This window comes from Coffea arabica, chromosome 11c (genome assembly GCF_036785885.1).
Source record: "Coffea arabica cultivar ET-39 chromosome 11c, Coffea Arabica ET-39 HiFi, whole genome shotgun sequence".
Classification (NCBI taxonomy): Eukaryota; Viridiplantae; Streptophyta; class Magnoliopsida; order Gentianales; family Rubiaceae; genus Coffea; species Coffea arabica.
Window position 1 is genome coordinate 19326345 of NC_092330.1, and position 10380 is coordinate 19336724.

The 10380-nt window shown below is 37.2% G+C and overlaps 1 long non-coding RNA gene across 1 annotated transcript; it reads left to right on the plus strand.

The window, feature by feature from the left end:
• Positions 1 to 6642: 6642 nt before the first annotated feature.
• LOC113715941 (uncharacterized) lies at positions 6643 to 8025 on the plus strand. Its single transcript, XR_011823411.1, has 2 exons — positions 6643 to 6856; positions 7668 to 8025. It is a non-coding gene; the product is annotated as an uncharacterized lncRNA (long non-coding RNA).
• Positions 8026 to 10380: the final 2355 nt, after the last annotated feature.

Genomic DNA, 10380 nt, shown 5'->3' on the forward strand with positions numbered 1-10380 from the left:
TTTTTCATGCATCATTCTTTTACCATTGGATTCGGATGAATGATAAACCCTAAGGTTTGTGCAAGAATATGGGATTCAATCATCTATTAAAGTGAGTAAAATGCAACCAAACTGCTACATGGATTTGGTGACAGGGTAAATGCGCACTTTATTGGTCCCCAAAATCGAAAGGTTTCAAAATTACAAATTCAACCAAGGCAGATGCCGCAGCAAAAGTTGGCAAAGGCATCAAAAGACTCATGTTTACACGATTCTCAAGGCAAGCCGGATCGAATGATGGTGGCAAGTCCATTATTTCTTCTTTTCTTGCAGGAACGTTGTATTTACAAACACAAACAACCACACTTCTTTTCGCACCTAAATCGACGTCAGAAAAAGCTCCCCAGTAAGCAAAGACGAAATGATAATTTAGCAAAGGTTGGGTCATAAGGAACAACATCAGCTATCGTTCTAGCCATAAAGATCCAAATCTCCCTCTTGGTACAAAAGTTTGAACTACTCTCAGGTAAGAACTCAATTCATTGTTTAAAAATTCTCCAGCGAAATCCCATTTAATTTTCTGTTCGGGTCTATCCCATTTAAATTTCTGTCCGGGTCTATCCCATTTAAATTTCTGTCTGGGTCTATCCCGTGGGTCTATCCCATTTACATTTCTGTCCCATTTACATTTCTGTCCGGGTCTATCCCGTGGGTCTATCCCATTTAATTTTCTGTTCGGGTCTATCCCGTTTAAATTTCTATCCGGGTCTATCCCATTTAAATTTCTGTCAGGGTCTATCCCATTTAATTTTCTGTTCGGGTCTATCCCGTGGGTCTATCCCATTTACATTTCAATTCGGGTCTATCCCGTGGGTCTATCCCATTTAAATTTCTGTTTGGGTCTATCCCATTTACACTTCTGTCCGGGTCTATCCCATTTACATTTCAATTCGGGTCTATCCTGTGGGTCTATCCTGTGGGTCTATCCCATTTAAATTTCTGTTTGGGTCTATCCCAATTTTACATTTCTGTCCGGGTCTATCCCGTGGGTCTATCCCAATTTTACATTTATGTCCGGGTCTATCCCGTGAGTCTATCCCGTTTAAATTCTCGTTCGGGTCAGTCCCGTTTTAAATTCCTGTCAGGGGTCAGTCCCCATCGTTTGAGTAATTCGCAGCCGAATAACGCAGGTAAGTATTTGGTGTCTAATTCTTTGTCTCAAGTTTTTCCAAAACTCAGACAAAGAGGGGCAAACTGTAGACACCAAATTTTAAATAGTTTGTATGTTGCATCTAATTCATGATTTTGTTTTAGATTGTCTGCATTTTAGTTGTTATTTTTATTCACTTACCTTTTATTTGTCTTTTATTTGCTAATTATTTTTAGTTTTATTTGTCATATTAATTTTGTTCACGTTTTAGCTTTTAGTTTTAATTTTAAGTTTTAACGTAAAATTTGTGAAAAAAAAGAAAGAAGAGAAAAAAAGAAAATGGTTCACAAAATACGTTCATTCCTCTTAAATTCAATATTTTGGCATTTTGTTTATTTTTGTTATTTTATTTTTGGAAAAAAGAAAAAAAAAGAGAAAAGAAAAAAAAAGCAGAAAAATGAAAAATGGAAAAAGGGAAAAATGGAAAGTTTCATTTTTGTTGTTTCTAGTTTATTTTTATTTAATATTAATTAAGTTGTTTTTGTTATTATTATTATTTATTATTATCAATTTTGTTTAATTAATTAATTAGTTAAAAAAAATTTAAAAAATTATTATCACGGCATGCACGCTGCAATTTTTTGCAGCGTGCAAAGCACAATTTCAGAAGCATCATCGGATGGCTGGAGGTGAGGGCAAGGACAAGCCCTTCATCCTCACCATTGGGGTGAGGGTTTAGGGATTGGGAGTTCCATATAAAAGGGAGGAGAAACCAGAGCATAGGTGGGAGGTTTTTTTTTGGCGGCCGCAAATTGAAAAGGAAACATCAGAAACGAAAAACCGAGTTTGGAGAGAGGTCGGCGGCTGCTAAAAAAAAACAGGAGAGAGGAAAGCAAAAGGTGACAGGGGGGTAAGAAAACAAGAGAGTAGAGGGGAGAGGAGAATAGAGGGGGAACGGCTGGAGAGCAAGGTTTTCTTGGGACGGCAAAAGAAAGGAAAGAAAAGAGGATCCGAGAGAGAGCTAGAAAGGGTTTTGACGGCTGGAAAATCTGGGGAGCAGAGAGGAAGGATCGGGTAAAGAAACAGAGACGGCTAAGAAAGTAAGCAGAGGGTTTAGTAAAAGAGGAGAAACAAACCGTAAAAGGGAAGCTTTAGGCTGAGAAGGAAAAGATCGGTGCAGAAAGCTGAAGGGAGCCTCAGGAACGAAGGAGGAAGAAAACGATTTCGGGTAAGAGTGTAACAAGCAAGGGAAACCTTGAGCAGCGAGGAAGACAGTGGATTCGCAAGGAGCTATTGCGCAAGGACCTGGATCTGGTTTTGATTTCTTGAAGGGCTAAAGGTAATCTTTCCATCTCTATGTTCATGGGTTATGGGGTTTACATTTTAAGTTTCAGAATCTTCGCTGCTAATGCTGTTTCCGTACCCTTTCATTTTTTTTCCTTCCCAGTACCTGCTATTTGTGCATCTGATAAAAAAGGGAGAAGCTTTGATTTATGTTTTGCGTTAAGTAATGTGTAAAATATATCAGTCCAAGGCTTGCTATCCGTGACAGTTTGTTTTTTTCTTTCTCTGTTTCATTTTTCCCGCACAAGACTAGATTTTTGTATTTAGTTTTCTGAAGTTTTGTGTTAAGAATGGAGTTTGTAATTCTCTTTGAGCCAAAACTTGATGATTATTGGTAGATTGATGCTTGTTTGTATTTCGACATGAACCCCAGAAGCTGTCAACTGTCATGCTATCTTTCTTCTGTGAAGCCAAGTGGATATGACACGTAGGTTTGGTCTGGTTTTTGGGGATGGGAGTTTGAGATCTTTTCTATAGGATTAGCTGATGGGTTCATGGTTGTTTTCTTTGGTTGTTTTTTTTGGGCGCAATCTGGGTAGAAAATTCTGGGAAATGCATGATGCTGATCTGGTTTGTTTAAGTAAGAAACTAAAAGCTGCATTTTTCTTCATCATTTTTCTTTCTTGAACAGCCGTTAATCTGGGTTCCTTTTTGTATGTTTAGATGCTGCAATCCTGTGGGTTTTGGTTCATATCAAAGTCTTGTTTGTTTGTTTGAATTTGTTTCCGTTTGAAGTTGAGTTTTAAGGGAAGGATGATACACAAAAATCTGCTGCAACAAGATCATAGTCTTGGGTTGGTTGTGACAGTACTTGCTAGTTTCTTTTCTTCCTGATTTGTTGAAGTTTAAGAATTGATTGCGGAAGCTTCTTGACCTTCTTTTGTTGCATGAAACTTGCATAAAAACATTTCAAGAGTCCCATGGTTATTAAGTTGTAGCTATGATTGATTGGAAATGAATCAAAGGGGCTGCATGAATCTTGTTTGTTGGAAGTTGCTTGGAGGTGCTGCAATTTTTGTTCTTCAAATGTGTGCTTATTTTTAGAATTGTGCATGGAATCTTTTCTCAGTTTTTGCATGTTTGGACGATGACAATGATGTAGTTGGTTATTTAGTTTAAAGCTGTGAATTCGGATTTGAATTTCTGTTCTTGAATAGCAAGTGGTATGCTTGAGTTTTGGTCTCGGTTGATGAGAGTATAGCAGAAATATTGCGGAAACAAGCTTCTTCGTGAGATTGCATGCATCTGCATGAATAATTTCCAGAAAATTTGCACTTTAACCCCCTCAAGTTTCCCCTTATGCCACTATGACCCAGAAATTGGAAAAATTAATCAATTTGGTCCTTGTAATTTTGCAGCAATGCTACAAAGACTCAATTGAGTTCTAGTAGCTTGCAATTTGGTCCTAGAAGTAGTTGCATTTTAACCTTTACTTGACCTTTTCTTTGCTCTTGGGCCCTTGAAGTTCCTAAAATGTTTAATTAGGCTTGAGTGCTTGGTTAATATTCACAATTGAGTTCTTGGTAGCCTCAACTTTGCAACTCGATTGCTCATTTGCTTTCATTTGTTTGGGTGGTACTTAATGCAAGAGTTTAAGAACTTTGTGTTCTAATGAGCTTGTGTTCGCCTATTTTCTTGAATTTTCTGAAATAAATGGGCTTTGGTTTTTTTTTCTTTTGCTCTTTGACTTTCAAAGTTTCTAAAATGTTTCAATTGGCATTGCATGGTTGATTAATGCTTACGATTGGGTCCTTGGTGGATTCCTTGATTGGAAATTATGTATAGTTTGATTTCATTTAAATTGCAATTGGGAGAGTTTTGGTGACTTTGTTATACTTTACTATTTGAGGTACCGTGACCTTTTTATTGTTTTGAAGCCATTTTTCTTTCATTTGGACACAATTCAAGGGAGGTATAACTTCTTTTATCTTTTTTGTCTCTCCTATGTGAACCAATGTGCTATGTGAGAAATACATGTCTACTTTACTTTCCTAGCCTTTCTTTAATTCTTTTCATTTACTTCATTTACTTTTGCTTTTTATTTAAGTTATTCTTTATGGGGTATGTGTACACCTCTTGGCTTGTAATAGTTAGGGATTTAATTATTTTATTCCTTTTCCCCCCTTTTAGATTGTAGTAGGGTCTCCCTAATGTAATAGATAGGGCTTGGAGGAGCATTCAATGAAGACCTATCGAAGTCATGTGCCTAGCTAGCAAATGTAATAGTTAGGGCTTTAATTGTCTTATGTGTCTTGCATGCTTAGTTGCTACGTGTTAATTTGCTTTGTTAGGGCTTTGCATCTAGTCGAGCATGCTAAATGTTATGTGCTATGTGTTTATAAGTGGTTTGGCATGTCTACTCGCTTTCCATAGCCTGAATGAATGTGATGGATGAATGTACGTTTCCACTAGTCCAACGCTAGTCGGAATTCATAAAATGGGCTAGTCCAACGCTAGACCCTTAGGGATTTTCCCTCGTTAGTACATGTTTGCATGTTCATTACATGTCATGCATTCTTTTTAGTTTTATCATTTTTGCATGCCCCTCGAACCCCTTTTCCCTCCATTTTAGGATTTTTGCATTTCATGCTAGTTATAGGGTTCATTTGCTTGAGAGTCCCCTTAAATATGGGATATAGACGAGTGTGGCTTTTTCTAAGCCTTAGCACGCTTGTATTCCCTCTATAAAAGGGCAAATTGAGTCACGATTTAGATCTCCCCATACCCAATATGCATGAATTCCCTAGGCTCGTGCATTTTTTAATCCACTCTACCATTTTATACCCTCATCACACTTTCATTTTTCCTCCTATTTTGCACACGTGCACCTTTATGTTTCTTCACTTGCACACGAACACTTTTATCATCACTTGCACACATGCACTTCATATTATTATTTCACATACCGTACCTTGCCCACTCACGTGCACATTTTCATTTACACATTTATTGTCTTTTATTACCTTTTTTCAAACTCATGTCCTCACATTGCATACATGCATTCCATTCATTTGTATCCCACTCGCATTATTCGTGACTTCTTCAAAGGATCGTTATTGGGCTTCACAATTAATGTGATTGGCACCACTCAACCTTTGAAGAGAAATTTTCCCCAATACCCCTAGGTCTAGGGTTTGCATTCATGTAGTGCACCCAAATGTAATAAATTCTTTGGTTAAAACAAGAAAATCTTTGATTAAATCATGCAACCAGCCTTGGCTAGGTGAAAGGGGTGCCTTGGATTTTATCCTTGCCTTCCCCTTTATCAAATGTGACTCCCGAACCTTTTTCTTTGGTTTACGTAGACTCGGAGTCGTTTAAAAAGGGTTTCTCACTACTTTTTCCTATTTTTCTTTAAAAATACATTTTTTAGGTGACTTGGTACACCTTAACTCATTATCAAGTGGCGACTCCGTATTTATTTTTAAAAGCCCTTTTTAAACTATAATTTTGGGTCAAATCGTCGCATTCTCAAAACCCCATTTAGACCCATTTTTCTTTTAAATCACAATTCATTTTCCAATCACAAAAATACATTTTTTAAACCATTTATTTATTTATCAAAAAATGGGGCGCGACAGGTTGAATGCTTAACTGGGTTTGAACGTTTTTGTAAGAGTCTTTGTTGTGACTATTTGGGTTGATTTTCTGAATTTTAATGTTTAGATTTTTGGTTGGTGGCAGTTGACACTTGGGATTAGAGTAATAAACACTCATAAGATTAGAGGAAGAATCACTTAGATTTTGGTTTCTCTATTTTTGTTTTATGATAGCCGGCCTTCTATTTAAAGATACTAAATTTATTGTCTTTTTGTCATGGGTTGGAGAAAATTTAAATGTATTAGTGTGAGATTCGGGATTTGGGATTTTGCAGAAAAGCTAGATTCTATTTGGTTGAGCTCTAACTTGGAAAGAAAGGAGGGAATTAGATAGGACTCACTGCGACAAGTATGTGCATGCAATTCGCTGCATTTGCCTTTTCATATTTTTGTGCTTGTATATGGGAAATAATCAACTTTAATCTACAAATGTGGAAATTAAGAAATAAAGGAATACACAATAAAACATGGTTGTAATTTGCTTGCTTTTGTATCTTGTCATGCTAAAACCATGTTTATAGAAGTACATCATAAAGGCAGTAATATAGTCAAGAACTACATTGCAGGAACAAGACTACATATTTGTTAGAGCATTTGTCCCTTTTGTTGTGACCGTCTTACTTAAGGCCTAGAAGGAGTCATTTGATGCCACTGATATGGAAGTCATTTTGAGTGGTATGGCTCCTCTCAACGATGAATTTGCTTGGCTCAAGAAAGAGGCTTCAAAGTGGGGTGTTTCACTCACAAATGTTGCTCCTCAGAAGGCAAACCTTGATTACTACAAGTACACTGTCTTGTTATGGATAAAGTTTCACTAAGTGTCTAAGTAACCTTTTCCGTGCTAAGAGTTGATCAGTGTATCATGAAAAGCAATTTAATGTCATGTTCTTGGGAAATAAAAATTTTTTTCTACTTGTGTTAATAGAAAAAGGCGTTAAGGTTTTACAATGGCAATGAGAATGTCTTCAGAGCCAAATTGCTTTAGCATGCTGTTCATTTCAGGTTTTGCATCTTATGTGCGATTCATTTTATTCCAATCATAAGTTACCAGGTTGTGCTAATCCTTAGAATTTCAAGTCATTAGTCATATTCTGTTGAAGCTTTTCTGGATAGAGCCATAACTTTGCTAGGAACTACTAGAGCATCAGTAATAGGCCTTTTGCATATGCTAATATACATTGTTTAGCCCATTACCTTCATATTGCATAAAAGTTTAAGATACTAGTGCTTTAATGTCAAAGCATGATTACCTCTTGTATGCAAAAATTTCCCCTTTATCATGGTAATCTTGCAGTTTCTTGTTTGGATGGCAACCCACTTTATTTAGATATGCTGACAAAATAGTATTTTCCAAGTTGAGCACCATTTTTTAATCAGCTATGTAAAATGGGAAAGTCGTAATTTATCTTTTTGTTATTCAAGCCCCAAATCTTCAACCTTAAGAGAGGAGACATCATGTCATGAATCAGAAACTTTCAAAGTGATGGTAACTCTTCCCCTTCGGGTACAGATTTCTGGAAAGTCTAATGAGCTTTGAAGTTGAATATAGTGGCTATTACAGCTTTTTGGGTTATTGAAACTGTTTATCAAGATAGCTTTGCACACTGCCTGGAAGATGGTTCGAATACTCCTGAAGAATTAAGAGATACCTACCAGAGATGGGGGAATGATGGTTTTGGTCAAATATTGCCGCGCGCTCCAAAGCATAGCGGAGCATCACCCAGAGAAGGCATCTAATGATGTTCGTAAAAGAGCTGAGGTAGTAGTGCTAGATGTTCTTGAACATGAAGTTGCCTTTTGGAACATGAGCCAAGGGGATACCTGAATGTGTTGGGTTGATATCTCTTCCAGTGCCTGGACATGTTAGAGAATATAGGTGATGCACCTTTAAGTAACTCTAGCAGGATTGTGTATGTTAACGTTTAATAAATTGCCCAGAGTTTGATTTTCTACGCATCTCGATTTCAATATCCTCTAATATCTATAGAACTAGCTCTGCGCATTGTCATTTTCTGCTGCTAGCCATCTAAAGATGACTGTTATCTATGTTAGTATGGCTTCTGCCTCTGATTAGTGATGCAAATTTACTTCTTTTTTCAATATCGAACCAACCATTGCATTTAGAATATCTAATCTAATATTTCATCTACAAGATCAATGGGATGGAGGTCTCTTAGTATATTGGCTTCTTTTAACCTCTTCCATATTTCAACACTTTTTATATTTTTGAAGCTACATTAATATCCGAGTTAGCATGATATGGCAGTAAAGGCATTAATTTATATATTGGGGTTGTTGATGCGGTTGAGCAAGAGCCCCTTAGTGTTCAAGTAGACCCTGTGAAGGTGCAAGTGATCAAGCCTCAAAGGGAGGATTGGGCCTCAATTAAGTAGCTCATGTTGAGCCTAGTATCGGTCATGTGGGCCTTAGGTCCGATAGTACTTTAGTTAGTTAATTAGTGAGTCAATCAGGTCATCGATCTCTGCTGAGCTGTTCGGGGGTCTCGCTGTCCGGTCAGCGAGTCGGGGGTCTAGGGGGCGATGCGCCTTAGCTGGAGGGCTCGGGGGGCAGCGATGCCCCCGGTGAGGGTTTGGGGGCAACGTCCCCGAAGTTTACGGTATATATTTTTTGTTGGGTTAACTTTTGGCCGAGTAAGAGAACAAGGGCTGGCCGAAATTTCACTTAATATTTTCCAAGCTTTATTAGGGTTAGTCAAGGCTAAAAATAGTCCCAAGTCATTGTTACATTCAGTTTTTTGGTGAATTATAATAAGATTTCCAGAATTTCATCTTTCTTGAGGCAAAATTCCTTTTGCTTGTGAAAGCTAAGTTGAACATCCTAGATTGGTTCCTAGATTGTTTATTGACTTGTCAATCAAGCACACACACTTGATTGTGGCGTCCTCTACCGTTGAATCCGTTCTTGAGTGGTCCAAGTTTAGGTTTGACTCCGTCAATTCGCAACGTGTTCCTTTACGGTTTAGGTTTTTGCTTCCGTACATCATCTCCTTGATTCCTGTGGATCAAGGGCTCACATCAGTTGTGTTTAACTAGGCATGTTTTCTATTCATTCCAACGCGCATCGCGCGGCTTATGCCTCCTAGTTTTATAATAAGTGTATGCCAGGGGAAGTCCACCTTGGACTTTACTTCGGAATTAAATTCAGACGTCTATTAGAGTTGAACATCAATCAAAATTTTTTTATGTTTTTTTTAAATACAGAAGATTTTTGTCTTCATAATATGGGTCACGGTCCTTGTAATTTGGTCTTCTAATAGTTTAATCAAAAGACCCTTCTTTACAAAATGCGGGGCATGCTTTTCAGAGAAAAAGTCTTCAAATATTTTTCTACGGACATCATTGGAACAAGGCATGACACATGCTATAAATTTTAACTTGCCAACTTTTGAACTATTTTTCCATTAACACTACTTGTGCACCACATCTTATGGAACCTCATTTCCTATCCAAAAAGAAAATAACATTACTAGAATACCATCAAAACTGAGAACAAAAATAAACAATAACAAAGAACATTAAATTCAAAATAAATAAATCAAAATTAATTGGGTTGCCTTCCAGTAGCGTCTTTCTTTAATATCTTTGGATAGACATAAAGCAACATTTCTCAATCCGGTTGTAATTCAAACTTTCTTGCAATTGGTGGAATTTTTTGAGGATCTAAATTGCCATTATGTGCAACCATCTTCTTTAACATTTTACCCATTTTCACATCATAAGCCTCTTTCAACCCATGATGTTTGTTTACAGCAACTTTCAACTTACCCCTACAATTAAACTTGGGAAATTGTTGCACAATGGGATTAACAGCATTAATTGCAAATACAGAATAAGAGTCATTGTGATGTTTCATATCAAAAATATTAAAATAGATAATCTCTCCATCAAATTCCACCGTAAGAATATCCTTATTAATATCAATTTTAATAACAGAGTACTCAAGAAAGGTCTCCCTAATATAATAGCCGATGGACTTGGAGAGTTTTCATCATCCATGTAAACTACAAAGAAACCAGTAGGAAAAACTAATCCATCTATTTGAACTAAAACATCTTCAATTATCCCATTCGGATAAGCAAATGTACGATTAGCTAATTGAATTATCACCCTCGTTTCTTTCAAAGGTCCTGGATTTAGAGAATCATAAATAGATTGGAGGGAACAGAGGCGGGGGACTGGGGGAGCTTTTTGGCCATGGGGCGGGGGACGGGGGAGGGATCCCCTACCCCAAACTCGCCCCGTTGCCATCCCTAAGAAAGTATAACCAATCCTTAGCAGCCTTTTTTAA